Consider the following 22267-nt stretch of genomic DNA (forward strand, 5'->3'; position numbering starts at 1 on the left):
TCTGTGAGGTGGGGCGCGGCGTCTTCTGGGAACCAATCAGATCCTCGCCCTATTTCTTCCCCCGCCTCCTAGCACCCTGGCTCGGCCTTTAACTGCTCATTGGTTTCTACGGGACTTTTGAAAGACGCGCGGGAGGAGGGCCCTGTTGAACGTTGATTGGCTGGGAGGGCACCCTCTTCCTTCAAGTGGGGAAGGAGGGGGTGGAGCCAGAAGAAAGGCTCTCAAAGGCCTCCCAACTCTTTTGGGGATGCTGGAAAGCTTTTCTCAAGGCAGGATTCCAGAGTGGTCTCAGGGTAGGGAATTTTATCTCTTTTCTTATTTATTTATTTATTTATTTATTTATTTATTTATTTATTTACTTACTTACTTACTTACTTACTTATTTTAAGGGCAGAGGGAGAGCACTGTCCTGGAGCATCTAATGAAAATACGCCACATTTCGTAGACTTTATACTTATGGTCAGAGGGCTAAAAATACAGGATATAAACATACCTTGTATGTTTGATAATTTATGTTCTTTACCATTCTAGGATCTAGACAGGTTAGGTCATAGATCCACTTTCCTGTTCACTAAATATGAAAGAAATAGTTTTATATGAAGGGAAGAGAGGTCCCCAGATGATTTTAAGTGCCAGTGTTTTTACCTAATATTTAAAAGCTGTGTTTGATTTTCTCCCCCACCCTCCAGTCCTCATTTAGCTGACCATGGGGAAGAAAGTCACTGGGAGCAATATTACCTGCAAATATGTGGATTACGTGAATATTTTAGCTCCGTGACTTATGTTGTGAAAACCAGTGGGTATACAGCCATTAGGAGGAATTCTTTAGTAAAGAAGATAGCACAGTTTGACTTGGAGTCTGTATTAGTCAGGGTTTTTTTTTTTTTAAATGTTTTTAATTTATTTTTGAGAGACAGAGAGACAGCATGAGCAGGGGAAGGTCAGAGAGAGAAGGAGATACAGAATCTGAAGCAGGTTCCAGGCTCTGAGCTAGCTGTCAGCCTAGAGCCCAACATGGAGCTCAAACCCACGAACCGTGAGATCATGACCTGAGCTGAAGCTGGCCGCTTAACTGACTGAGCCACCCAGGTGCCCCTGTATTAGTCAGGGTTCTAAAGAGAAACAGAACAAAGAGATTTATTTTAAGGAAGTGGCTCTCTCAATTGTGAAGGTTTGGCAAGTCCACAAAGTCTGATGGGTGAGTCTAAGGGGCTGGGGACTTAGAGGGAGTTGTGGTTGGAATTCAAAGGCAGTCTGCTTTAGAACCAGGACTAGCAGATTTTGCAGATGAAGTCCAAAGGCAGACTGCTGCAGAATGCTCTCTTGCCTTTTGTTCTATTCAGACCTTCAACTGATTGGATGGGGCCCACCCACATTATAGAGAGCAATCTGCTTTACTCAGTATCCACCAATTACAAATATTATCTAAAAATATCTCCACAGAAACATCCAAAATAATGTTTGACTAAATATTTGGGTGCCATGGCCCACCCAAGTGAACACATAAAATTAGCCATCACAGAGATGTTGGACTTAATTGATTCATTCATTCAGAAAATATTTATTGAGAACCATCTGTGTCCTAGGTATTATTCAAAATGCTGGGAATAAACTTGAGTGAATTATCCCATGTATTTGCTTTTAGGGAGCTCACATGCTATTGGGGAAGAGAGTTAGGTAGTGATATGTTCTGTGAAGAAAAAATAAACAGAACCCAATAAAGATGTTCTAGATAGAAAAGTAAAGGAAGGCATCTGAGGAGATGTCACTTGAGACATCCAAATGAAAAGAGAGTGAACCATTTGAATATTTAGAGGAAGAGTTTTCAGTCTATTTAATAAGGAGGGAGGTGCAAAGGCCCTAAGGTAGGAATGTGTTAAGTATGTTCAAGGAACAGCAAGGAGGCCAGTTTGGGAGAAGGTGAATGAGGCAGCAAGTGGTAGGAAGTAAAGCAGGGCCTTGTGGGAGGCTTAAGAGCTTCTTTTCTAAAGGATTCAGAAAAGGGTCCAGAGAAAGATTGGCACCTAGGCTCCGGGGAAGTCCTCTCTGGTGGGTATTCAGTACACCCCCATTCTCTAATTCTCATCCTCTTTCCACTTTTCCCAATGTTGTCTTCACAGATCTCTTTAATCTTCAGCATCAGGGGTCTCTTCCACTTCTTCAGAATATACCTTCTTCTTCGGGATTAATGAAGTCCCAGCCCCATCGAGTGTTGTGTAAATTCTGCCACCTTGGGCCTCAGCTGCATGCGAACACAGAATCCATCTGTTCTAGCTCCTATTGATTCTGCAGAGTGGGGAAGATGGACTTTAGCTCCATGGTAGGAAGGAGGTAGGAAAGGCTGGGGGTAAACTGGGAGTATTTCAACTTCTGTGTGTTCTCTCCATCAGCAGGGCTGTGTTCAGGCTTTGTCTTTACCTGAAGTCAAACACATCTCACCTCTAGGATGTAGTTTGTTTTTGTTTGTATGTTTTTGTCTAGTCCCAGGGTTGGTAAACTATGGCCAATGGACCAAAGCCCACAGGCGTGTCTTTTGTAAAGTTTTATTGGAATACAGCCACACTCAATTGTATAAGGATTGTCTCTGGCGGCTTCTGCACTCTGCAGCTGAGCAGCTGCAACAGGGGCTGCATGGCCTGCAGAGCCTAAAATATTTGCTGTCTGGCCCTTTACAGAAAACGTTTGCCCACCCCTGGTATATAGTCTATAAAAGAAATGTATATTTCTTCTAATAACATGATTTTAAGTCTACTTCTTGCAAATTAAGAGTCCTGGCCTTTTTATGCTAAAGAAATATTCTCTGCTTGGTGTGGTCCCTTTGTTATGGAGAGTCCCTCATAAACTGACAGCCCTTTGGCTGAGCCATCTGGTTAACATGGCATCACAGTAACCCGGTGCTTTCTAATTCCCAAGAGTCTCCCCTGCGAGGAGACGTGAGGACTTAAGTTTGGCCTGCCACACCTGTAGTCCTCGGTTAATTTTTTGTTATGTGATTTCATGGCTGTTAACAGAAATGTATGTGGTCAAAACAGTGTGGAAGATTCAGTCAAACTAGCAGAGGGAAAAGTGTTAACATGTGTTTACAGACAGATGGGTTGTTCTGAGAGATGTTCAAAGAGAAATGAAATGTGGTTGCTATCAGTAGTTCCCCTTGGATGTACGTTCTACAACTAGATCCATATTTTAAAAATATTTTGATTTAATACTAATGGATTTGGCATGTGTGTTAGGGAAGGAACACTGGAACCTTAGAGCCGAATGCAACTTGAGAGAACATACGTCCTCATTCTTGATATGCCAAGTTTAAGAATTTCTCTTGTGGTGGTGACCGTCAGATACAGTATATGACACGACAGTAAGCATATGTTGGTTTCCCGTTGCTTTTCCCTTTGGAGGGTTGCTCCTTTTTCATTTCATGGGATCTTGCTGAGCATGTGATTGGGACTGACCCATAAGTGTATCCTGTTCTTTTGGTCACAGTCATTGGCCCAGGGAAGACATGTGATGAAATTCTGCTGAGTATGGTTGTAGTCATTCAATTCTTTTTAAAAATTAAAAAAAAATGTTTTATTTATTTTTGAGAGAGAGAGAGAGAGAGAGAGAGAGAGAATATGAATGAGCGGGGGAGGGGCAGAGAGAGGGAGACACAGAATCCAAAGCAGGCTCCAGGCTCTGAACTGTCAGCACAGAGCCCAGTGGGGGGCTCGGACTTGTGAATCGTGAGATCATGACCCGAGCATAGGTCAGATGCTTAACCGACTGAGCCACCCAGGTGTCCCTTAGTCATTCAGTTCTCATGGCAGCATTCGTTGTATAAATATAAGACAACTTATTTATCCAATCCACTGTTGATAGACATTGGGTAATTTCCAGTGCTGGACTCTTATGAAAATTGCTGCTATAAACATTCTTGTTCATGTCTTTTGATAAACATATGTATACACTGCTGGTGGGCATATACTAGGCGTGGAAGTACACGTGCTCATTCCTAGGCTCTACTGCCAGTTTTCCAAAGAGGTTATACCTATTCCCACTCCCACAGATGCTGTGTCAGAATTCTAGCTCGACATCTTTGCCAACATTTGGTATTGCCTGTCTGTTTCATTTTAGCCATTGTGTGAGCGAGTCATTTTATTTTAAAGCAGCTTCTAATTTATAATTCTTGAAAGGCTAACGCTAATCAGTTGGATAACAGAATCAGTAGGTGCCATACTTTAGGAGGTAGCAAAAGTTCATGATTTTTAGGACTTTTAAAGAAAAATTTTCTGTGTTATATGTTAATTACTAGGTACACATTTTTCTGTGTTATTTTAGAAATGTATGTATCATTGCTATATATTTTGAGGGTTTATGCCTACTTTAAACTGTGAAACTACTGGTATGAACTGAGTGGCTCCAAATTAAGAAGGTTCTCAACTTGGGACAACATTGATGAGCACCTCATGCTGTGATGGACGACATAATAATTAAGTTTCCAAGGTATCACCAGCTTGGGGCTAAAATGAAAGTCACAGGAATCATCTTTTGTGAAATAACATTCCTCTGGTTCTTCCTTTATCTACTATGTGGAACTGCAGCTCCTCTGAATTCCTCATGATAGTTCAGCGAGTCCTCACGGATGACCTCCCCTATGCTCTGGGATACAAGAGCAAGGCACCCGCTGCCTTTGGCCGTCCTGCTCTCGCTTGCGGGTGTAATGTGTCTGGTCACTGCCTGAGCCTGGAGTAACAGCCATAGTGACATCCACCAAAGGGGCTGTGACTGTCCACTGCCATCCCTCCCAACTGTAGTGCCAACCATACCTTCTCTGTCGCTGCTGAAATTCCTGGCACAGGAATGCACTAACCCATGCACCTTTATATCCTATGGAAATTTTAATTTCACAGGCTTTGTAAAGTCCTGGTCACAGGACATTGGGTGCGGCCAACACTGGGTGCGACTGGGAATCATCCCCTCCCTCTGGGCCTGTCTTGATGTCACGGAGTCCAGCCTGTGTGCTTTGACTTTCTCTTCTGTCAGGATGAGTTACTTCCCAGGAGTTCTCTGGCCTCTCCTATAAACAGTCCTGGCAAGATTATGTCACCCTCCACCAGCTGTGCCCAGGCCTGTCTGAGTCCTGGGCGCTTGGTCTCAAGCTGGTGTGACCGCACGTCTGGGTCAGGCTGGTTTAGTCCTGGTACGTGTATGACTGTTGCACTGGCGTAGTTATTAACAGCTCTCTCTTTTACTTTGAAAAGTTTCTGCATTTGGGTGGTAAGTTAATCACCCTCTCTCACGCCGTCTTAGGGAAGTCTTTCAGAGTAAAGCAGAATCAACAGTACCTTTTAGAGCGATCAGGAAATAGAATATGTAGAAGAGGATTTTGAACTCCAGAGGCTGATGACGGTGCAGGGAGCTGCCTCCTGTCCTGCCCTCTTCTTCCTGGCGGGCCTGCGGCTGGTGGCTGCTGGGCTCCACCTACAGGCTTGTCTCTGTTCTGGTCCCAGATGGCTTCTTTTCACAGAGCTAGAGTGGAGAGCTCTGAAACTCAGCTGGAGGTTAATCCATGGAGGGGTTCCCCCCCTCCGCCCCAGCACGCCCTTGTGCCCAGATTTCCGAGTCTGTTCCTGAGAGTTTCTCTTTGTTCATATTTTAGTTCCAAACAGGGCCCTGAGGGTCTCTCGCCATTTCCCCCGTCCCATGGCGTGCCCTGGAACTGGACTCTGGCTCCTGACCCTCAGTCCCGTGGGTTCTGCAGTCCACTGCCAGGTTTTCCCACACGGCCTTTCCCTACCCTGTGCCAGCCCTGATCTCTCTGTCAGTGCACTCTGCTCTCTCTTATCACACTTCCAGGTTTGCACCAGGAAGGCCCGGTGCTCTAAGCAGAAAGGTCAAGACCACCAAAGTCCAAAGACCTGGATGCAAGTCTTCGTTCTGTCACATGCTGTGTGACCTTGGCAAACTGATTACCCAGTCACCTAACCTGATCTCCTCACCTGTAGCATATGAAATGAAATTGCTACTTGAAAAGTCATCTCCGGGCTCAGAGAATTTCCCAGAGAGTTTGCTTTGTAAAAATCAGTTATGGGGTTGGGTCAATCTTTAGGAAAATCAGATTTTTGAACTTGAGGAATCAAGGCTCTACACAAAAAGAAGCTGGGGAGGAGAACCTTGTACAGTCAGCTTGATTTTCCATCTTCATGTTACGAGAAAGGTTGGCCAGCTGAGCTATTCACCCATCCCAAAATTGCTTCGAATCCAGAAAGGGTTTGAATCAGACGGCTTCCCACCAGCAAGTGCAACCCGAACCTTCTCCCCATCTCATCTCACTGGTTTTGGGGAAACTACTTTGAGAAGTTTTTCAGGAATGGAGAAGAGCCTGAGACTTTTAAATCTCTGCCTTTCTGTAATACTTAGGCTCATTTTCAATACAATCTCAAATAAGGAGAAAGCGTTCTTTTCATCCCTTTATACTGAACTGAATTCAAAATGAGTTGGAAACATGTATGTTATAAGCATCCATATTAATGACCTAAAATATAAAACAGAAATTGGCCAGGGCAACCAGATAATAGTTCTGTTCTTCCTGGAATGGGAGATGGCAGTGGAGAAAAGTAGTTTCAGTAAACATCTCTCTCTTGTGCAGAAATCCCCAGTGTAGGGCTGAGATCTGATTAAATGAGTCAGGCTTACATTTATTACGGTATATTACAAACATTTTTCAGCATCCAGAAGTGACTGGTGTCTCCGTGGAGTTGGCCAGTTCCTGGCAATTATGCACTTGGCTGCTAGTATAAAGCAGTGAGCCAAATGCCTGGAATGATGATCCACGTCTGAGCGGCTTTCAGTCTGGGAAGGATGTTGTTCAAACACCACGTTCCTTCCCAAGGTGGCCAAATTCTGGTTACAGTTCTGTCCTTTAAATCTATTTATCCTGAAACTTGACCAGAAAGGATATGGCCACATCCCTCGCCCCTTACAGCTTCCGCAGTGGACACCTGGGGGAGCGTGCATGGGTTTCACAGCGTCTGTCTGCTGCTTATCCAGAAGTACTTTCATGCCTCGTGCCTGAATCAGAAAATCACATTTGGAACAGAATGTGTCTGATGGATTATTAGAAAACACTAATTCTTTCAGAGACTGTTAAATCTGAAGGCCTGGCCGAATTCCAAACTAAGTAATGGCATTCTTTTTTGAAATATCCTTCCGGTTTTATTTGAATGAGTATTAACCCACTTGTCCTCAGCTGTACTCGATTCACAGTTTTTCTTTGCGCTCCAGCCCGTTAGTAGGAGGAGAGGCTGTTGCTTGGCATTTCTGTACAGTCGTGGAAACTGGTGGAAGAAACCAGACACTTTTCAGGAACGTGAGCAGGGACTATCCCGGCATCTGTAGAGAGGACTGAAATATGTGTTCTACAAGGCAGGAATTTTTGTCTTTTTTGTTAATGACTGTTCATGCTTTCTTGACCCGCATCCGGCTTGTAATAGCCACTCCATAAATATTTGTTGAAAGAATAATGAGTGAATAGGTCATTATAAGCCCAGCCTCTTAATTGCACATAAAGATCATCTTTTGTTTGGGCCTCCTTCTCTCTGTTCCTCCCCCACTGCCCCAGATCAGACCTTATCAGTTCTCACCTGGAATGTTGGAAGAGTTTCCCACCTGCCTATTCGCTTGTGCTCCTATACTTCTTCAGTGCATTTTCCACATGACTCTTTTGGTGATGTCAGATGGATCATTTTAAGAGGCAAATCTGATCATGTCACTTCCCTATTGAATACCCTTTTACTAGCTCCCCACTGGTAAATGAGGATGAAGTTCAAACCTTGAGCATCACATAAAATATTGTTTGTTAATTGCTCCCTGCCTCTCTCTCCCCCCACCCCTCCACATAAACTATGCATGTTAGCTTTCTGGTTGGGGGGCTCACACTCAAACGCCTACCGTGGAGGGAATGGTGAGGACCAGATGGGGGGGTTGTGAATTGGGGAGTTCATGACCCCATCTAAAGGGGACATTGTTTGGCTCCAGCCTGTTGTTGCTGGGTGGGGATTTGGGCCCAGTACATCCAAATTAATGATTTTTTTTCACAAGAAGCTGGATTTTTATGTTAACTCTTTCTGTTTATTAAATGTTGGAAACTAATTTTAAAAATTAAAAACCATGGTGTGGTAGTTCATTGTGAAAGTGAAAAAGAAAAACACATGATCTGTGCACTAAATGAAACACATCTGTGCAAGATTGTGCAAGATTGATGCCTGTGTCTGGAACTCCCCCTGAATTCTGCATCGTAGCCACACGGAGCTGCTCCCAGTGCCCTAAGCTTGTGGTGTGCCTCCTCACCTTTGTTTTTGCTGGCTTGCTCTGTTTGGAATGCCTGCCTTCCTCCTCATGCGCCTCCCACCCCACCCCCCCTTCTCCCACATAAATGCTAAGGAATTTGGAGTTCATCCTAATTTGTCAAGACCCTCCTCCTAAGTCCCTTCTCTCTGAAGCATTTTTTTCACTCTACTTTATGGAGAACCAAGTCACTTTCCTTGGTCCTCCAACAGTTTCTGTGGAACTTCTTTTGTTTCTGTTCTTTTTTTGTTTCCGTTCTTTTTTTGTTTCCATAGTGACATCTCTAGACTTTAGGTTGCAAGCGGACAGTTTCCATGACAAGTTTATCCATGTATCCACAACGCCTAGCAGAGTGATTAGCACATAGTAGGCACTTAATAAGTATTTGTTGAATGAAGGAACTAGATGTGCGTTTTCTAAAATTGACACTCACTTTATTTTTTATCAAGGAATGCCAAAATGTTAGGGGTGTCTGGGTTGCGCACTGGTTAGGCGTCCAACCCTTGATATCGGCCCGGGTCACGATCTCGTGGCCTGTGAGTTTTGAGTCCCGCTCTGCGCTGATGATGCAGAGCCCACTTGGGATTCTGTCTTTCCTACTCTCTGCCCCTCCTCCACTTGTGTTCAAGTGCGTGCTCTCTCTCTCTCTAAAAATAAATAAACTTTAAAAAATAATAATAATAAAAAAGAAATGCCCAAACGTTATTTTATAGTTGAAAACTTAGTATCATTCCCAAATCCTCATAATTGATACTATGATATTGGTGCCTTTTGGAAGCCAGTCCCGAAGATGGCTGCCCGTGACATGCCTCCTGGTATTCATGCCATTGTGTAGTCCCCGCCCCTTGTGTCTGGGCTGGCTCTGTGACTTGCTGTTTGACCAATAGAGTAAGGCGGAAGAGACACTGTCTGACTTCCAAGGCTGGGTCACGAGCGGTCTTGATGCTTCCATCTGAGTTTTTTAGCCTGCTTGCTATTTTTCAGTCTCTCTGGGCACCCCGCTGCTCTGCTGTGTGGACAGGCATGATGAGGACGCATGTGGGCAGGTATAGAGTCTTGTGAAGCTTCAAGCCAATAGCTGGCATGCACTGCCAGCATGGGAGTGGGGCCTACCGGTCATCCAGCCAACGGGGCCTTCATATTGAAGCCATAGCCAACTTTGTGCTGTAACAGCATGATGCCCTCTGCAAGTAAGATCTGCCCAGCGGAGCCCATTCAACCCACAAAACTATGTGATACTAATACAATCACATTTCAAGCCGATTCAGGTTTGGAGTGGTTTGTTTATACAGGGAAGGGTAGCCAGAACACTGTGGAAGCAAATAAAAATGTGCTTGAAGTTAATTGACCTTGGAGTTCTGTTCTACATTGTTTCACAAATAACCTACTTGACCTCATGTTCCAGTGAGATTAAACAAGAAATTTTTTTTACATTTATTTATTATTGAGATACAGAGAGACAGAATATGAAAAGGGCAGGAGCAGAGAGAGAAGGAGACACAGAATCGGAAGCAGGCTCCAGGCTCTGAGCTGTCAGCACAGAGCCTGACACAGGGCTTGAACCCACGAACCATGAGATCATGACCTGAGCTGAAGTTGGATGCTCAACTGAGCCGCTCAGGTGCCCCATTGTGAGGTTTTAAAAAGAAATTTTTTTTTGAAGTTTATGTACTTCAAGAGAGAGAGGATGCAAGCAGGGTAGGGGCAGAGAGAGAGGGGAGAGAGAATCCCAAGCAGGCTCTGCATTGTCAGCACAGAGCCTGATGCAGGGCTCGAACCCATGAACTGTGAGATCATGACATGAGCTGAGATCAAGAGATGGATGCTTAACCAACTGAGCCACCAATGTGCCCATTGGTGGGAGATTTTAAATGTGCAGTTTCCTTTACTAAATTATGTACTACTAATACATTAAAATTTTTTTTAAATTTATTTTTGAGACAGAGACAGCACGAGCAGGGGTGGGTCAGAGAGAGAGGGAGACATAGAATCGGAAGCAGGCTCCAGGCTCTGAGCTAGCTGTCAGTACAGAGCCCAACACAGGGCTCGAACCCACAAACTGCGAGATAATGACTTGAGCCGAAGCCAGAAGCTGTACGCTTAACCGACTGAGCCACAAAGGCGCCCCTAATACGTTGATATATTCATAAAAAAATCTTAGTTATCTAACAGGTTCATATCCATAGAATTCTCACACAGTGACTGATGTGATGATGAGAAATTGCCAGTATAAATTCCATCCTGTTGTAACAAGTACATTATTTCATTTCATGAGCATGGAATTGTAGAAAGTATTTCCTATGGTCCTTTCTATGGAGCATTCTCTAGCGAAATAATCTGTGACAGATTTTAGTCAACACATTTATCGAATGTCTAGATGTTGGAGAACTCTCCTTCCCCATTTTAAAACTAAGGTAATTTAAATACAGTGACGCACACCCTTTTGGTACACAGCTCTGCAGGCCTTGACACAGGCAGACAGCTGTGTGGCCACCACACGTTCATGATACAGAACAGTTTGGTTGCCTCCTCAAATATCCCAGTGCCTCTTTGTAGTCAGGCCTCCCCCTTTGACCACTGATCTTTTTTTTTTTTTTAAACCAATCATTTATTGAGGTGAAATAGCTATAAAGTAATATTAACTATTTTAAAATGAGTAATTCAGTGGCATTTTACGATTCATAACATTGTGCAGCCACTACCTCTGTCTAGTTCCAAAACACTTCCATTCTTCTAAAGCAAGATTCCTTACAGTTTTCTCCCCCATTCTCTCCTATCCCCAGCCCCTGGCACCCACCACTTTACACTCTGTTTCTAAGGATTCGTCTATTCTGGATACTTAAAAAATTGTTTTTAATGTTTTTATTTATTTTTGAGAGAGAGACAGTGTGAGCAGGGGAGGGTCAGAGAGAGAGGGAGGCACAGAATCCAAAGACAGGCTCCAGGCTCTGAGCTAACTGTCAGCACAGAGCCTGACGCAGGTCTCGAAACCACGAACTGTGAGATCATTACCTGAGCTGAAGTTGGACGCTTAACCGACTGAGCCACCCAGCCGCCCCGTCTATTCTGGGTACTTAATATAAATGGAGTCATATGATATGTGACCTTTTGTGTCTGGCTTCTTTCACTTCACGTAACATTTTGGCTATTCATGTTGCTCATGGCACGTATCAATACCTCGTTCCTTTTTGTGGCTGAATAATATTCCATTGTCTGGGTATGATCTATTTCTTTGTCTCTCTAGCTTTGCTTTTGCAAGGATGTCATGTAAATATAATCATACAATCTGGAGCCTTTCTAGTTCAATGAGTTTTTTTTTTTAATTTTTAAATGTTTATTTTTGAGAAAGAGAGAGACAGAGCACAAGCAGAGGAGGGGCAGAGGGAGGGACACACCACACTGAGAATCTGACTCAGGCTTCAGGCTCTGAACTGTCAACACAGAGCCCAAGGTGGGGCTCGAACCCATGAACTGTGAGATCATGACCTGAGCCGACGTCAGATGCTCAACCATCTGAGCCACACAGGTGCCCTCAATGAGATGTTCTGATCTTTGTTTTAGAGGGTGTGGATGCCTCCAAAGTCTCTATCACTTGTTAAGTTTTCCTCCTAGTGGTTCTATGGGGGCACCCTCCTCCCCTATGCTTCATTGAACTTCCTCATTTTTACATGGAGGCCCTGCCCAGAGTCAGGGCATTAGTCACCATCGCTTTAGGAAAAGGTTGTTGGTGTGAAAGTAGAGAACACAAGTGTTTGACCCTTCACTTTAAATTGAAAACCATTTTATGGGTATAAGTAAGATTTGTGAAGAATACTTAAGGAGCCAGGTTTTTTCCCACGAGCCACAGAAGTGAAAAACTATGGCCTAGTAGGGGAGATAGAAGCAGAAGTAAGGGTATTGGATGCTGCTGTGTTTCTGGGGAAAGGGACACCAGTGTCCCCCACCCCCTCCTTGGAGAGTGTGTGTTGGGGGAGGGGCAGCACAGCGGTACCCTCAGCTGTGTAAGGGGATAGGAGGACAGAGGGACTGTGATTATGTTCAGAGTGGGCTCTGCGAAAGCAATGCAGACTCTGGAGCTTCCCTACTGTACTGGTGAGATGTCCCCGAGGAAGTGTAGGTAAGGCAGCGGAATGTGTCAACACAGACAGGGCCTCGATGGCCCACCAGGTTTCCTGGCGGAATGTGCTGTGGGAGAGCAGACACAGTTTCACATTGAGAAAAACTTGGAAGTCAGCCAAGAGCAGGTGGGTCTGAAGGGGTCTCTTGGTAGGGAGACCAGCCGTGGTGAGAATATATGTATTGTGTGGCTGGAGACCAGATGGGGAGTCAGCCCCTCAGCAAATGCGGGCCTGGAGGGTCATCCATCAGAGCCAACGACCCAACGGGGCTGAGCATCTCAGCAGAAGCCTGTGCAGGACAGATGATGGCAATGAGGGGCGAGATGCCTTCTCCAGGTGTCATGATGCTGCCTGAGCCCCAGGAACTTGGAGACTACTCCGAGTGAAAGGAGGGGGAGGAGGACCTGCTGATTGTAATCTTGAAATGGCCAGAAATGTAATTCCTGCCAGCACCTGGAATGGGGGCTCGATATAGAGAATGTGAGTGTCTCTGTGTCTGTTTGTCCCACTGGTAAAAAGAGGGACAACCACGGCACCTCCTTCGTGGCGTTGATTTGAGGGTGTGTGCATCATTTCGGATGGTGCCAGCAAACAATAAATATTAGCACTCGTTAGCGAAATACATACATATGTACATACCACGAGCAAACAAATTGAGAAACAGAGAGTGATTGGAAAATAAAGATATGGCCTGAAAACCTCACCCGTTGTGGTTCTGTGCTGTTGTCCGAGTGAGCTGGGGAATCAGAGTCTCTGCCGGTCAAAGCTTTCGATTTAAGGCATCTTCAAACTTCCGACAGTCTCTATGTGGTGGCTAGACCCGATAATCAGTACACGTTGACTGAGTGCTAAGTGAATTAAGATGACATCAAGGGGTGTTTCAAGCCTGACTTTTAGGGCCTTTGCATCTGGGGAGTTCCTTGGATCTTGCTCCCAAGTTTGTGCCATTTACCCACAGTGTGAAGTTTTTCCATGACACTTCCTCTGTTTCTCTCTCTCTCTATTACCCATACAACTATTTTCTTTTTAAAATGTGTATTGGTCATTTTATGATAGCATATTATTATTAGTGTGATTGCTAGGAATCAGCAGCCAACATATAATATCTGATGTAGTTTTCTTCGTGGCTCTCTTGCTCCTTCTTACTTTGCCCATCTTACCAATTTTAGGATTGTTAACCTTATTATTCCTTTCATTCCTCACAGTTCTGTAGTGATGGTCAGTGTCCATTTCCATCTATTACAATCCTGCACTATTGGCCTTCAGCCAGTCAGTTACTGTCAGAATGGTTTTCAAAGCACTGGCCACCTTCCCCGTTTCTGGCCATAGCCCTTCTTCTGGTCATCCTGCTCTTCTGTTCTGCACAATTTCCAGGCAGGCCCTGTCCTCTTGTTTTGTGCTCATTATGTGAAAGTTCAACACTTAGTCCCATGAAAGAGTGGAGTGCCTGGTCTGATTTTCTAGCACCAAACACTAAATAAGCAATTCACACAGAAAGTCCATTAAAAATAACTATATTAGGGGCTCAGCTTTGACTCAGGTCATGATCTCGTGGTTTGTGAATTCGAGCCCCACGTTGGGTTCTGTGCTGACAGCTCAGAACCTGGAGCCTGCTTCGGATTCTGTATCTCCCTCTCTCTCTGCTCCTCCCCCGCTCACACTTTGTGTCTTTCTCGCTCTCAAAAATAAATAAACCTTTAAAACAATTTTAAAAAACTACATTACCTTGGGGGAAAAGCTTTTTCTTTGATATCAAGTCTTCTCCAGGAAATCTGTAGGCCTGAGGGTCCCACAGAACTCATGTTAGAGCCTTATTTAACAATTAAGATAGTATTTCATGGATTTGGGTAGTACCTTCAGGAGTTCAGGTGCTGTTTCTTTCTGTTTTAAAAGGGGGGAAAGGATTGCCTTTTCTCCCAAACACTTATGTTTTTTAAAATTTATTTTTTCTGTTTTTTATTTATTTTTGAGAGAGAGAGAGAGTGCGAGCAGGGGAGAGTCAGAGAGAGAGTAAAACACAGAATCTGAAGCAGGCTCCAGGCTCTGAGCTAGCTGTCAGCATAGAGCCCAACTTGGGGCTCGAACCCACGAACTGTGAGATCATGACCTGAGCCGAAGACGGAGGCTTAACCGATTGAGCCACCCAGGTGCCCCCCAACCACTTATGTTTTTCTAACATTTGAAAATTCATTCCTGACTAGATTGTTACAGTGAAGCACTTGGAAACCTTTTGATTCTGGAGAGTTCTGGGTACAAGCACATCATATAGTATGCATTAATACCAGGCTCTGAGGGGGAATGGTGAGCTGGGTGATGACCCAAACAGTGAGACTCTGGCAGGCCCTTTCAGCTCAGACAGAAGCCAAAGCAAGGACACAAAAGGAGCCTTCCAAAGGCCACAGCAGGTTGCTTTCTGGAAAAGAGAACCAGTGATTTATTTTTAAACCATCTATTAACCAGCTTCTACTGGATAGTCGCCTCCCTCCCCAACGTTATTGAGATATAATTGTACTTTCTCTTCCAAGCTGTTTCCGAACCCCTCACCATTGTGCCCTTGAAGTGTCGGCTGCAACCAATCCAGCTTCATAAGAAAGTATAAGTGAGAACCAGCAAGGAGAAATTAATGTGCTTTTTTAGTGCTTTTCCTCATTTGGCTTCCCAAATGGCCTGCACTGAGGCGGGAGAGCCGGTGTGAGCAAAGGTCCCTCCCATGGCTTGCTGGGCTGTGGAGTTCAAGGCCACTGGAATGCCTGAGCCGTGAACACACGGCGCGGTGCCGTCAGGCTGATGGGAAGCCCCGAACAGCTTGCTGAATTATGACTTCATTCTCTGCCTAAGCAGCGGGAGGCGAGATGATGAGGGACTGAAAGAGCTCGTGGACTTCAATGTGGGCTGAGGGAACCAAAACAAACACGGGGAAGACAGGCCAATATTTAAATCTGTTTAAAGGATGGGGCGCGCAGGAATGTCTGACTCTATTTTGTCTAGTGAACAGATTTCATTTTTTAATGACTGCGTTAGTCAGTGCAAAGCAGAATTGTAGAATGGAGTCTGTTCTTCTGGCCCCCATCCCCACCCCGTGCCTCCTGTGGCTCTCAGGGACATCTCCCTGTTCTTGGGACTTAAGGTGGCCTGGACGTCTTAGGAGACCAGGTCTGAATTCATGTGCTGTACCCAGATGCCCCACACATCTCTCCCTCCTGAATAGCTTTGCCTAAGAATATTGGGGATGAAGAATGACCATGCAGGGAGCCACAAGAGCATCTCACACATCATGCTTTCTTATTTTCCAAGCTGCTCAGCTCTGGTTGAAGAGCATCAATCCCCAGACATAAAGTTTTCCTTATCCCTTTTCCCGCTGTGACACTCCGTACCTCTATCTGGATATTCTTCTTTTATCCCTTCCTAGGGTAGGATTTTCTTCTTCTTTAAATTTTTTTTAATCACCAGATTTTCATGTTTGCATGCTTCTTTCTGCTTTTTCACTCAAGGCCACCGTCCTGTGTGTCCATTGCATTTTCAAACATGTCCACACCATTGTTCAGCTGCTTGATTCCAGTTCTTCTTTCCTGTCCCTGGCCAGGGACAGCCAGCCCGTCACCTCATTGCTCTATTGTTTTATGGCAAATAATTTTCATTGACTTGAAACCAAGTATTTTGATGAGCAAAGGATGATCTCTTAGACACACACACACACACACACACACACACACACACACGCACATGCACACTCCTTCCTTTTGGTCTATGGAGGGAGAACATGTTACCCAAAAGGTGAGACAGATGAATCTGTGTTTACATTATAATTTCCCAAGAAAATTGAGGATTTCACTTCTTTTTTATATTTGTCTCTAGTTCTCAGGACAGTGTTGGAGGGTCTATCTTGCCATGGGTGACATGGGCTTGAGGGATGGTAATCTTTCAGTCACATGATTAATAAAAATGGCTTTTTCAGGAGTACTTTAGCAGTAAGGAGCAATCTAGGCTCATGGCTGTAGAGGGCGTGCGTGTCTTAATAATAGCACTGCCGTCAGCAGTGGAAAAAGAAGTCAGGAGTATCCTTTTATTGCTAGGTATTTTTGGGAAAGGAGATAAGGTGCATTTTGGAATAGACACTAAATTGTCTTGTTTTCATATTGCCTTTTATAATATTTTCCCTACAAATAAACTCATCTTGTAATTTGTATCTTTTGGTGATGGTTTTGTTAGAAGTGTGCAAGCCCTACACGGTGAGAATGAGCCTCTTTAATGTTTTATACGTTGCGGCGATCCTGCCGCTTGGTAACTGGTGCTGTGTGTGCAGGGAGATGGGAGTGGTCTTTCAAAAATGGCAATCGGAACAGGGCACCCCTCTGCATAAAAGCCTTCAGTGATTTTTTTATCTCATTTACAATGAACCCCACTTCTTCCTGTGCCTACCAACGCCTTTGTATAGAGCCTCTCCCCACCATCAACATTCTCTCTCTCTCTCTCTCTCACACCTTTTCCCTGCCTTTCAGGCTAAATCTGAAACAGTCGGTCCACACTCAGTGCCCCTGCATCTTCTCCTGCGTTTGCTCAGTGAGCCTGTCCACATGGCTCCCTGTGGCCAGCCCCCTCCCATTTCCCTTACTTCATATTAACTTCTCAGAGGGGCTTTCTTCTTTGTGAGCCCCATCTAAAATAGGCCTCTCTACATCTAGTTTTTTTTAAAAATTAGAATAATTTCAATTGTGTTGTGATTCACATGACGATGTTTTTACGTAGCATAGAAGTCACCATTTTTAAGTGTACAATTCAGTAGGTTTTAGTGTATTCAGAAGATTGTACAATTATCACCACGATGTACCTCAGAGCATTTCCGTTATCCTAAAAAGAACCCCCATACTGTTATGAAGTCTCTCCCTACCCCCACTCCTCACAGTGCCTGACGTTCACTGACCTACCTCCTGTCTCTCGGGATTTGTCTATTCTGGACATTTCATACCCTCTTCTTTTGAGCCATTAAAGTATCCTGTTTGTTTCCTTCCTGGGATATGTGCATTTGTTTGTTTACTTGCTTGTTTATTCTCATAGTCCATGACTAGCTTGCAGAGTTTCTTTCCAATTCAGTCTGCCTCGCAATGAAGTGGGCCCAGCCTCGTGTGGTGGGAGTGAATCAGTGAGGGTTCTGGAGTTGCTGGGCAGGATGACCTCTGACAGCTCTTCCAATTCAAAGCTTCCATATTTCTGTGCAAAATTCTGTTCATTACATTTCCAGTAACAGCTCTTTGGACTCCAGATCTTCCCCAAGTATTTTCTGTCCTATACTTGCAACCTATAGTCGTAACTGATTGAATCCCATTCAACTAGTGCTATGTTGGGCTACTAGAAAACTCTTTAAGGGCTAGGATCATGCCATGGCAATAATAATAGTAACATCCAGGGAACATGTGCCAGGCATGGGGATGTGTGTGCCACTTACAGCTTTTTCACTGATTACAGTGGTCTTCTTACAACCTTGTGAGAGGGGAATTACTGTTATCATTCCATTTGGAAGATGAGATCACTGAGGCTTATGGAATGGATACATATTACTCAGCTGGTTTATGGCGGAGCAGGGACTTGAGTCCTGGCAGTCAGCCCCTAGGGGTCACTTTCTTAACCAATTTCTATTCAGCTTCTTAGGTGTCAGCCATGTGTTTGTTCAAGGTGCTGGTGTCATGTTTGCATGTGATATATGAATTCATATTGTTGCGCTGTTAAGATTCTTCACAACAATGACATCATAAATAAAGAAATATTTCTTGCAGGCTCAGCAGAGCGGTAGAGCAGCAGTCTTTTTTATATGGGATTCTCTGCTATCCATCCTTTGGGCTAGAGAAGTGACCAGCTAGTGTCCATTGGCACACCTAGGGGCTATGTAAGCATTTGTGCATGGAAGGAGGGAAGAATTCCTGTCAGTAATGAAATGCCTGTGAACAGCTTAGGTGGTGTATTAGTCAGGGTTCTCCAGAGAAACAGGCAATAGGATACTCTGTCTCTCTCTCTCTCTCTCTTTCTCTCTCTCTCTCTCTCTCTCTCTGTGTGTGTGTGTGTGTGTGTGTGTGTGTGTGTGTGTGTAAAGATTTATTCTTTTTATGGGGCTGGAAGGTTGGAGATGCAGGCATGAGCCAATGCTACAGTTCAAGTTTGAAAGCTATCTGCTGAAAAATTCCCTCTTGCTCAGGGAGGTCGGTCTTTGACTGATTGGATAAGGCTCACCCACATTAGGGAGGGAAATCTGCTTTGCTCAAAGTCCACCATTTTAAATGTTAATCTCATTTAAAAACACCCTCACAGAAAATCCGGGATAATGTTTGAGTCCAGCCAAGTTGGGATCATAAGATCAACTAAGCATCAAAACTGGGTATTTGGTGCTTGGGTTCAACCTGCTTAGGGCCTGGGCTGGAATGCAAGGGGGGACAGTTTTGTGAGAATGTTCCACCTGCACAGTAGTGAGGGGAATACAGCTCTGATGTGGTAAGGTATTACCACAGGTGGTCGTGGCGGTAAGGATGTGTCTCAGCCACTGTAAGATTTGCCCAGAGAACAAGCACTTGCTGGAGACCCATCTTTGGGTTAGAGGGTCCACGAGCAGATGGCTTCTGAACTTTCTAGGAAGATGGGGCTTTGGGACCTACTGATCACCCACCCAGAGACAGCCTACTTGGTATTGACTTGAGCCACTTTTTTTTATTGAAGTATAATCAATATAGAGTGTTATATTAATGGTTCAACAATTCTATACATTACTCAGTGAGTGCTTATCACTGTAAGTGTACTCTTGATTCCCCTCATTATTTCCTTCATCCCCTCACCCACCGTTCCTCTGACAACCACCAGTTTGTTCTCTGTATTTAAGGGTCTTTTGCTTTGTCTCTTTTTTCCTTTGTTCATTTAATTTGTTTCTTATGTTCCACATATGAGTGAGATTATCTGGTATTTGTATCTGTCTGACTTAACTTTATACACTCTAGGTTCATTCATTGTGGTTGCACATGGCAAGATCTCATTCATTTTTATGGCTGAATAATATTCCATTGTGAGATATATCTCTTTATATATATATATATATATATATATATATATATATACACACATGCACACACACACATACAAGGAATAATATATTATATATATTTATATTATATATTTATATATTTTTATATATGCTTATATAATATATATGAATAAGGGACACCTGGGTGGCTCAGTTGGTTAAGCATCTCACTTCAGCTCAGCTCATAATCTCATAGTTAGTGGGTTCAAGCCCCACATCAGGCTCTGTGCTGACAGCTCAGAGCCTGGAGCCTGCTTCAGATTCTGTGTCTCCCTCTCTTTCTCTGCCCCTTCCCTGCTTGCTATCTGTTTCTCTCTGTCTCTCAAAAATGAATAAACATTAAAAAATTAGAGACTAAAATAAAAATAATATGCAATATAATGTATATATAAATAAAATATATATTTTTTTACCACATCTTTATTCACTCATCTGTCAGTGGACATTTGGGTTGTTTCCATATGCTGGCTATTAAAATAAAAAATAATATAATATATTAATTTTTAATAATTAATGATAATAAAATAATCCTGCAATAAACATAGAGGTGTGTATATCTTTTCAAATTAGTGTTCTCATATTCTTTGGGTAAATATCCAGTAGTGGACTTACTGGATCATATAGTAATTCTATTTCTAATTTTTTTGAGGAACCTCCATACTGTTTTACCTAGTGGCTGCAAAAGTTTGCATTCCCACCACCAGGGCATGAGCATTTCTTTTTCTCACATCCTCATCAACACTTGTTATTTCTTATCTTTTTGATTCCAGCCATTCTGATAGGTGTAAGGTGATATCTCATTGTGGTTTTGATTTGCATTTTCCTGATGATTACTGAAGTTGAGTATCTTTTCATGTGTCTGTTAGCCAACAGTGTGTCTTCTCTGGAGAAATGTCTACTCAGGTCCTCTGCCCATTTTTTAGTTAAGTTGTTTGGGTTTCTTGGTTCAGTTGTATAAGTTTGGATATTAACTCCTTGTTAATGTATCATTTGCAAGTATCTTCTCCCATTTCAGTAGGTTGCCTTCTCATTTTGTTGATGGTTTCCTTCACTGTCAAAGGATTTTTATCTTGATGTAGTCCCAATAGTTTATTTTTGTTTTTGTTTCCCTTGCCTAAGGAAACATATCTAGAAAAATTGTTTCTAAGGCTGATGTCAAAGGAATTACTGCCTATTTCTCTTCCTGGAGTTTTATGGTTCCACGTCTCATATTTAAGTCTTTAATCCATTTGGAATTTATTTTTGTGTATGGTGTGAGAAAATGGTTCAGTTTCATTCTTTTTGCATGTAGCTGTCCAGTTTCCCAGCACCATTTATCAAAGAGATTATCTTTTTCTTATTGTATATTCTTCCCTCCTTTGTTGTAGGTCTAAAAATTTTTTTAATGTCTATTTATTAAAATTAATTTTTTTGTGTGTTTGAGAGAGATACAGAGACAGAGCATGACCAGGGGAAGGTCAGAGAGAGGGAGACACAGAACTTGAAGGAGGCTCCAGGCTCTGTCAGCCCAGAGCTCAGGGCAGAACTCGAACTTGAACCGTGATATCACAACCTGAGCTGAAGTCAGATGCTCAACTGTCTGAGTCACCCAGGCACCCCAAATGTTTACTTACTTTTGAGAGAGAGAGAGATAGTGCAAGTGCGAGGGGGTGGAGAGAGAGGGAGACACAGAATCTGAAGTAGTCTCCAGGCTCTGAGCTGTCAGCACAGAGCCTGATGTGGGGCTCAAACCCACACACCATGAGATCATGACCTGAGCTGAAGTCAGACACTAAACTGACTGACCCACCCAGGTGCCCTTCCTTTGTTGTAGATTTTTAAAAAATTTTTTTCAATGTTTTTTATTTATTTTGAGAGACAGAGAGAGACAGCACAAGCAGGGGAGGGTCAGAGAGAGAGGGAGACACAGAATCGGAAGCAAGCTCCAGGTTCTGAGCTGTCAGCACAGAGCCTGATGCGGGGCTTGAACCCACACACGATGAGATCATGACCTGAGCCAAAGCCAGACACTTAACAGACTGAGCCACCCAGGCACCCCTCCTTTGTTGTAGATTAATTGACCATATAAATGTGGGTTTATTTCTGGGCTCTGTATTCCTTTTCATTGATCTATGTGACCTCTGGATCCATTCATTCATTCAACAAACATTTGTTGAGTGTCTATTATGTGCCAGACTCTTTTCAAGAACTGAGAATACAATGGTGAACACAGAAAAAAAACTCTTTTCTCAAGAAATTTACATCCTGGAAAGTGAAGAGAGACTGATATTTAAAGAAAATATCAGACGGTGGTTAAGTACCATGCAGAAAAAGAAAAGCGAGAAGGGAAGTAAGGAGTCCTGTGGTTGGCAGAGGGTGGGGTGCTGGTGGTTCGCATTATGAACTGGAATGCTAAAGGAAGGCCTCACTGGAAGAAAGGGTGCTTTTTGAGTAAAGGTATAGATCATAGGTAGGTCATATCCTGTAGATAACAGGAGGAAGAGAATTCTGGGCTCAGGGGACAGCAAGTGCAAAGGCCCTGAGGAAGGAGTGTGGCTGGAATGAAGTGAAAGAGGGAAGTGATGAGAGGTGCACTTAGAGAAGTAACAGTAGGCGAGAGGGATGAGGGCCTTGAAGAGCACTGTGAGGGCTGCGGGGTCTACTCTGAGAGAGCCGGAAGCCACCAGAGGGTTCGTGTAGGGAGTGGCATGATCTGTGGTTCTCCAGAGAACAGACCACAGGGTGTGTGTGCGCCTGGGGGTGGGAGAGTGTCTTAGTCCGTTTGGGC

General features: G+C 43.8%; 1 long non-coding RNA gene across 1 annotated transcript in view; it reads left to right on the forward strand.

Moving 5' to 3' along the window:
- Window positions 1-91: 91 nt before the first annotated feature.
- Window positions 92-22267, forward strand: part of LOC115301593 — a 50134-nt gene continuing 27958 nt past the window's right edge. Inside the window, exons 1-2 of the long non-coding RNA XR_003913188.1 lie at window positions 92-293; window positions 2121-2320. This is a non-coding gene — a long non-coding RNA (uncharacterized LOC115301593). The remainder of the gene's footprint in view (window positions 294-2120; window positions 2321-22267) is intronic.

Source organism: Suricata suricatta, chromosome 9 (assembly GCF_006229205.1).
Source record: "Suricata suricatta isolate VVHF042 chromosome 9, meerkat_22Aug2017_6uvM2_HiC, whole genome shotgun sequence".
Taxonomy (NCBI): domain Eukaryota; kingdom Metazoa; phylum Chordata; class Mammalia; order Carnivora; family Herpestidae; genus Suricata; species Suricata suricatta.